This window comes from Pogoniulus pusillus, chromosome 20 (genome assembly GCF_015220805.1).
Source record: "Pogoniulus pusillus isolate bPogPus1 chromosome 20, bPogPus1.pri, whole genome shotgun sequence".
Classification (NCBI taxonomy): Eukaryota; Metazoa; Chordata; class Aves; order Piciformes; family Lybiidae; genus Pogoniulus; species Pogoniulus pusillus.
In genome coordinates this window covers 17,816,459-17,825,000 of record NC_087283.1, presented here as the reverse complement: position 1 = coordinate 17,825,000, position 8,542 = coordinate 17,816,459, and positions in this window count along the sequence as shown.

The following is an 8,542-nucleotide window of genomic DNA, read 5'->3' as shown; positions in this document are numbered from 1 at the left end:
AACTGTAAGCCCTAGTGAACTGATTTCCTGTTCTTAACAAGTTAATAAGGGGCAGCTTATTTCGAGTCCTGGACTTTGGGGCTAGAATAAACCTCTCTGCACTGGCATCTGCTTTTATGTGTTACTGTCATAGCTGGTAGTAAAACTTTGATACGGCTTAAAAATATCTTGCTTGAAGTCTGTGCATTGCAGTGGACTAATTCAGCTAGAAGGAAGAGAAAGCTTGCTTTAAAATTGCACCATTGTGAGAATATCACCAAATTTCCTCTATGTGTGTGTTATTTTGAATTTTTTCCCTCTGTAAAGCAAAGTGACATAATGAAGAGTACAGCTGTGCCAGCATTATCCTCTCGCTAGCAGTCAACTGCATTTTGCAATAATCTTTTTTCTTGGTCTTATCAGATGCAATATTGATCTCTGTACCTGTCTTTGTGAGCTCGGTCTGGGCTGAAACTGGAATATCACACCTCTATTTCTTTGTGTTATAATTCTAGTAAGTGAATAAAGGGTAACAGTGCTATACTACTGGGTGTACTTGGCAGCAAAACCAAGAAAACATATCTTATTTCCTTTAACCTCTATGTTATGCACACAGTGCTGAATAGAGTGGTCCTACATGAGAAAAGAGGAGATTAGGCCACCTATTAAGTTTGTCTTTCATGTTCTAATTAATTTTGAAATAGCTTTTCTTTTGTTTTATCTAGAATTTAATTGTTTTCTCCCCCCCCCTATTATATTTCTATCAGGTTTTTACTTAAAAACATATATACCTGCACACTACTTAGAATGTCAGACTGTGTTGTGGAGACTACTTCATTTGGGTACCACAACAAGTTGATTTTCATGGGGATTATGTGACTGTGCACATAAATCTTTATGTAGTTCTGCATTATGGAGACTTACTTCCATGATTTAGGTGAGAAAAAAACAGGTGATTTCACATGCTTAATACACTCCTTGGTTTTTTGAAGATCACTGAACACAGAAGACAGAAAAGTATGCTAATATTGATATGAGAGGCCACAAAGATGCCCTGTTCCCTTTTGTTTTGCATTATATTCTGTGTGATGGTGTTTATTATAAACAGCAAGGCAGTGAGACATGCACATTTATAATAAAGCAGAGAGCAAAATATGTGCCCCGAATATGCAGAGCGCTCAGTCAGGAGAAAGCATATCATGTAGAAGCATTACAGCTGAATTCTGCAGTAATAATGTTGTTTGAATTAAGGTAATTAAATGGCCCATTTAATTTTTATTCCTCCTGTTTATTAAGATTTCTTTTTTAGATGCTTTCTTTTTTTTTATTGATTCTATAGCAAGTAAGATTTTTTTTTTTAAAGCAGGATATTGTGTTATTTTTATTTTAATAATACATCTTTTGGGCACATTTGCTTTCCTATGATAATTTAATATAGCAGCTAAGCTCCCAATTAAAAGCAAATTATTAGGATTTGCAGTTAATCCAGAAGTGAAGCAGAACACTAGCAGAATTTGCCTGTGAGTAAGGCTGCATGTTTATAGTGAGGAACCAACTCCTCTCTCCTTGTTAATATGCATATTGGCAATAGTCTGTTATTTCCATTTATCATTAGGTGGAGATTATTTTATGGTTTGTACTTATAATTGTTCCTACTTATGTAAAACACAGGCATGCTGTGTGTATTCTGTGTGGGAAATGGGGAGTTCGGGCTCAGAGGAGCAGCTGAAGTACATCAGGGCCTGCATATCTTTAATTCTGCACTTCACAAACGTGGTGCATATTTGGCCGATTTATTAGGCACTGATGAATTTAGCCGCAAATTCTCTATTGTCTTTTCAACAGCAGAGATACACAGAATGGTTTCATTTTCTCCTCTTCAATTTCTCTGCTGTTTTCTGGAGAGGGAAAAAAGAAAATATATAGACATGAAAGTTATGAGCCCTCTGAAAATCAAAATGGATTCTGTTTAAGTAATGTCTAGTCTCCTAGAGCTACTGTTTTGCTTAGGTGTAAGTCCAACATTTAATTTGTACTGGTTCAATACCTGGCCTTTCTAGTTTTGCAAACTGCATTTTAAAACCTATGTTAAGTTACAATCATGGTAGGAAGCACCAACTGAAAATTTCAGAAGCTAATAAATATTCAGCTGCCCTGATTTTATGATCAACCAGAGGTGGTATGTTTTCCAATTACATATTTCCCCAAGAATTTATATTGGCTTTATGAAACTAGAAACTTTTCAGATATGTAAATCAATCTTTGTGTTACTATGCACTATTCTTTAAATTAAATTACAGTACAGATATCAGATTCTAGCAGTTCTTTTGCTGCAATGAGATAATTTCTGGAGGCAAGACACCTGGCCAGGCTAGAGTGGTGATTAATTTTATGTGTTTAGGGTGCAATCATCACTCAGAAAAAGGCTTAGGGTTTGGATGATGGATGACGGGTAAAGTGCGGGCTGATAGGACATGGCCCATGAATCTGTTCTACATCATCAGTTCCTTTGATCGCTGGCAGAAGTTCAGAGATACCTCTTTGCATCTGTCCAAAATAAACAAGGCTACCATATACCTTTGCAATATCAGTTTTAAATGCAGTCTTATTTGCTGGGGAGAAAGCACCTTGATTTTTGCAACAACGACTGCAGAAAGGAAAAGCAAACACTTTGGCTTGCATTTGCAGGCACATTTACAGACAAAATAGGTGAGAGTGTGTGTATGTGTCTGTGTTGTACACATACGTGTTAATGAAAGGTAATAATATGAAAGCAATTTTTTCCCTGCAAACTGATACTGATGTTGGCACCATAGGGAGGATTCAACATAGGTCCTGAAAAACAGTGTGATGAGAAGAAGGTCCTAAGTTACTGCAATACCGTGCAGCATTTCTTATTCCCTAATAATGCTGACTACAAATTGTAGGGAATCATTCTAACTACTGATAGCAGAATGAACTACATAACCAAAGTAACTTTGACTAATAATTCAGAAGAGTTTAAGGGTGAAGAGATGGGGAGGAGTTGTAACAACCTAAGAAAAAAAAACAAACTTTTTTTTTTGTATCTCAATTACCAAAGTACAATTTCATAATTGAGAGCAAATGCTTCTTTATCATATGATTTCTACTTTTCTTTACCCAATGCTGTCCCCTGCAGGGTGTAAGAAATCAGATCACAGAAGTACTCAGAAGCTAAAAAAAACCATTTTTTTTTCTAAATCCAAGAGTAAAAGAGAAAGGAATATCTGAATTAACATCATGTCCTCGATCAGAATTCATTATCAAGCCAGCAAGGTTTATAATGAATAATCCTCTCAGAAGCTTGACTGGGTGCTGCAAGAGGCAGTTCTTGAAAAATATTCTCTCATATCTCATTGCATGTATGCAACACTTCTTTCCATAGGTGTTATGAATTCCTAGTGCTCATGCTGACATTCTGCAATAAGACATTAGCCATTTCTTTTATATCTTTCATCAGCTGCACTTGAACACGGAAATCAAACAGAACACATGAATTATGAAGTGGGTGTACATCTCACTGGGCTTTCTTGCCATTTTATAGAGTGGGAACTAAAGAGTATGCAAGACTATGCATACATAGGTGAAACTACTGCCCTGCTTACAAGATAGGCAACCCTCATAAAGCAAATACTGCTCCTCTCGAAAGGGACATTAAAAAAACCAAACCCTAAAGAGGGGAAGCATAAAGGTGGGAGAACTGGTTAGAATGAATCAATAGATCATTTTCGTTCCAAACAAAACCAGAACATAGGGCTTAAAGAACTCTAGGAGCATTTGTTATCGCACTGAAATCATACTCACATGATTGCTGTCTCCTTGCTCAACGTGCAGACGCTCCTTTATCTGACTAAATGCAAATAACAAAACGTTCGTTAGCTCTCCTGAAACACCTTGGCTTGTCTTTATTGAGTTGCATTTCATCCATGGCCTTTGCACCTGGGGGCACACAATAAATTTTTCTGCACAAAGGGTTTCTCAAGAGTGGTATGACTGTTCCTTTTTTCCCCAGAGTCTGAACACATTGCATCATCTTCTATCATACTTACAAGCCTGGGGCCTGGGATGAAGAATTGTTTAGTATCTCCAAACCAAAGCTTGCCACGTAGCAGATCAAATTGTTGTTGCTCTGCCACTGAGCTGACTCAGTACTTGCTTGTTTGATTTAAGGCACGGTTCCACTGTGAAAAGTTATTGTGAAAATGGTATTTTCTTCTGCAGCAGAGCTGGTTCCTGTGTGTATGAAGAATTATATGTGCTGACTCAAGTGACAAAACATAAGTATTTACTGCTTCTGCTCTTGCCAGCTCTGCAAAGCAAAGACAGAGAGAAAGAAGGTTGGAGCTCAGTTAATCTGTATAAACTAATACTCTCTCTTCCAAGATTCTGTGTGTTCGCTCCTGTTCAGGGAGAATGATAGCATACCAGAGATATTTACAGGAATATAATTTGGCCTCTACTGCTAGTGAATAGCCATGGAAAGGAAAACGGCTTGGTTTTCAGATCCTATAGTGTATGTGAAAACACCACAGAGAAAAAAAAATCCAGAGCAAACCAGTGATTTCAAACAAAGTAAATCCATACTTCATATATTTTTTCATACTTAAATTTGACCTGTAGTGATTTGCAGAGTTTGTGACTGCAATAGATTATTTGTGGCATTCTGGCTTTGTAAACTTTTCTCTTGCATTCATATAACCTCTGAATATTGAAAGGTAGTGGGAAAATATTACAGCTTTTATCACTGGTTACAAATTCTTTCAGAATAAAGCTGAGTTTCGGTTTCTTTGTGTTGTCCAGCTATCCCACCTTGGCAGCTATCTTCTGCCTCAGTGCTGTGGACTGTGAGGGCATGGCATTGCCTTTAGTTGACTCTCTCTGTTCCCACTGAGCCGTTCTAAGGGCTGGTGGAGGTTTTCTCCTTTGTTTCCCTATGTAAAACCATGGAGTTTATAAGGAATTGTGGGCTAAGTGTTGATTTTAGCATATTCATGGTGTCAGTGCTGTAGCTTGTCTAAGCCAGAGAGGGAAGATGTCTTTCCTTCTCTGTTTTTAGGTGACACTAAAGCTCGCATGGGGATGACTTGGGCTTATGTTCCACCGAAAAATTGATGTGGTTAGAGAAAACAAAGAAGAAATTAATTTTGCTCGAATATTTCAGCCACTTAAAAGAGCATTTTTAGCCATCCTCTGATGCTGCTAGATGATCAAATAGCCAGCTGTGTCTGCAGCTCCTTTCGTTGGCTGTCGGCACTGACATTATCCCCCTTTCAGAGCTGTTTGTGGGGCTATAGTTTAAATCCAGTAGACCTGAAACTGGTGGGAATACATCAGGCTGCTTAATTAGACCAATACCTTACTGTGTACCTTTGAAGCAGTAGAAGTTTAAATGGAATTTATTGTCCCTGAATTCCCAAAGACTGTTCTACTCAAAAGACAGTGGTTGTCAGCAACCCACCCTGTAGTATTTGAAATGAGCACCAGCTCCTCTGCTGAAACATCCTGAGCACTAGGAAGAGAAGGAGCAGTTTCTTCTGGCAGCTTTGGAATTTTATGCCCACACTAGCCCAAAAAGTTAACTTGTTTTGACTTCAGGGTATGCCTGTTCTTCACCTGGGAACTAGAACTAGGTTTTTCTTTAAGGGAGTACAGTTTGAAGCAATGATAAAGCTATTTGCAACCTTTGGTATATGCAGTTCAATTTTGACAAAAATAGCTCTAAACAAAAGCTCTTCCTGCTTACACTTTACACAGTCTATTTTGAACATACTGATCGTTCTGAGGAATACTGCAGTTTCTCCATTTGCTTTTTAGAAATGGGTAAGAGCTTTCTGTCCAATCTACACAGAGACAAAAAGATGTATAGGAGGCAGCTATGTGGAGCTTATGTCCGAGTACATGATAACTTGCCTCCCAGACCCCAGCACTTAGAGGATGACTGACTCTATGCAGTATGAGATTTATGAAGAATCCTTGGGAAACAAAAGAGAAGACAAAAAGGTGTCCTTCATTTGTCTTAAGATGGAAAGATAAAGTTTTAAAGCTTTCTTATAATGTGAGGCTAAACCACAAAAATATCAGATAGTTCTTTGAAGTTGTCGTTTAGATAATTCACTGCTGTTGTAGCCTGAGCAACAAACTTATTGATCTGTGGGGGTGGATGGATTATGCTTAAATGTATCCAGTTAGTATTAGTACTTTTTCTGAAAATGAGGGTGTCCTTGTAAGCTCTGAGTCTGCTTTGGCTCATTCAGTAGTTCATCAAAACATCATTACACATTTCCATTAGAAGGAAGGATACTGCCCACGTGAGCCAAGTGACTCCCCGTGCTCATAGTTTTGTTCTCATGTGTAACAATTGAAAGTTGGACTCGATGACCTCAAGTCTTTTCCAACGTGGTTAATTCTGTGTGATTAAGAGTTGTATCTGTAGGCTGTATTTGCTCCTAACATGTATGAACACATGAGCCATGACAGAGATCTGAGTGCAAAATCACTTCATAGAATAGAATCATAGAATCTTAGAATCAGTCAGGGTTGGAAGGGACCACAAGGATCACTTAGTTCCAACACCCCTAGCAGTTGTGTCCAAGGTCCCTGAAGAGAATCCCTAATTCCTCTAGAGTTTTACAGTCTTCTGCTAAGCCTTCCATTGGGAGCAGGCCTGGCTCAAAGGGATAATAGGAAGTTGAAATACAAGTAAATTTGAAAACTGCACATATAAACTACAGACATATAAGCTTGACAATCTTTAGAAGCTGTCTGATAACTTTCTACAAAGCAGCCTCACCCCCTACTGTTATTTTTTATATTTGTATTTCCTTCAGCACACAGAAAGCCAGTCGTGTTAATTCTGTCATACGAGTTACTTTATACAAGCAGACAGATGAGTGCAGCAGCTCAAAAGCGCTTACAGTCTCCTGCAAACACACAGCACTTTCTTCCCTTGAGGTCTGGAGTTGCTGGGACAACTGAAGCGCTTAGGCTTTATTATTAGCTGAATCTGGGTCTAAAAATGATAGTGGAATACTCTTGAAAAGATCTGGTGCCTAAATATGTCCTTGAAAAAGATCACAAGTTCATAATATCACCTATATTAAAAGTTCAACAGCGTGTTACACAGAGGAGGCTTGACTTGAGACCATATATCCGTTCAAATTACTGCAAACGTACTCAAACCCATATGAAATTATCTCCCGTGCTGCTGCTGGGGCTCATTCTGCTGCATTCATTGGGCTGTCAAAGTGACAGGCCATTAGCCGAAGGGTAAGCTAATTAGTTAAGGAACTTTTCTTGTTTTGTCCAATGAAGAGGTATTGTTGAAAATACAACACAAACATAGATACCTGTGTCAGATGGTGACGGTCCATTTCTTTTAAATATGAAAATGTAATTTGAGCATTCAAACAGTCCAGACAGTGGTAATTTAAACTAAAACAAGAACAACAGTCATTAAATGGCTGTGTTTCTGGACTTAGATTGATGCTTAACACATTGATCTTCTTCAATAGAAGCTTTCCATATTCCATCTGTTAGAATCTTTGACCTTTTCTTAACACCATTAAAAGATAAAATGTTAATCTACTGAAAAAAGATGCGTGACCTTTTAGAAGTGAACTGTACCACTTTACAGTCTGCCATCATTAAAGAACTTTATGCTCAGGAGCCATGCATTATGTGTATCATAGCACTGTAATTGTTTAGAATAATGTAATTGTTCAACCAAGAAGATATATACCACGCATAACATAAATTAGAACTAGAACCACGTGAACTTTGAAAACACTATCAAAATAGCATGTCAGATCAAGGCTCACTTTCAGTTTCAATCAGCCTCAACCTGAAATTTATTTTTCATTAATATGCCAAGTGTATGCCTAGAAGACACCATTTTAACAAAGAAAAGGGGACGATACCTCGAGGTGAATGAAACAACATCCCTGCCAAAGGGAGATGCTTCTACTCCTTTGTTTTAATCACCTCCAGTCATTTTTTTCAGTATAATAAGAGCAGCACTAGTATTTTAAATAGTGGTAAGGAATTTCAGCAGGAAGAAAATTCTTGAAAATGGACTTGTTTGTGCTAAATCAGAATTGCTTTAAACTAGACTTCTTGATATCCATGGCCACGTTTCAGAACAGCACTGAAACATGGTCTAAACCAAATTCAGTAAAGAAAGAACATTCAGTTTTCAGTATGGGCTAATTTGCTTCCACTTCAGATTGAGTCTGTTCTGAATCTTCACTACAGAGACAAAACAGAATACATGATACAGGCTCAGATAATCTAATCTTTTCTTCTGGTTCGTTCCAAGTTTTAAGTGAAGCTCCTCGAATTGAGCTGAGAGTATAGCTATATAATAATGCACAGGCTTAATAACATCACAAGAGAGGATAATAGAATGTCCAAGTATCGTCTGCATTTGATGACGATGTCATGCTAGTACTTATTTGGACAAAAGCTTTTCTACAGAGGAAGGCTCACATTCTAATTTCAACCTAAATTCCTTCTGAAGTCCCTAACTTGATCCATTTTCTTCAGT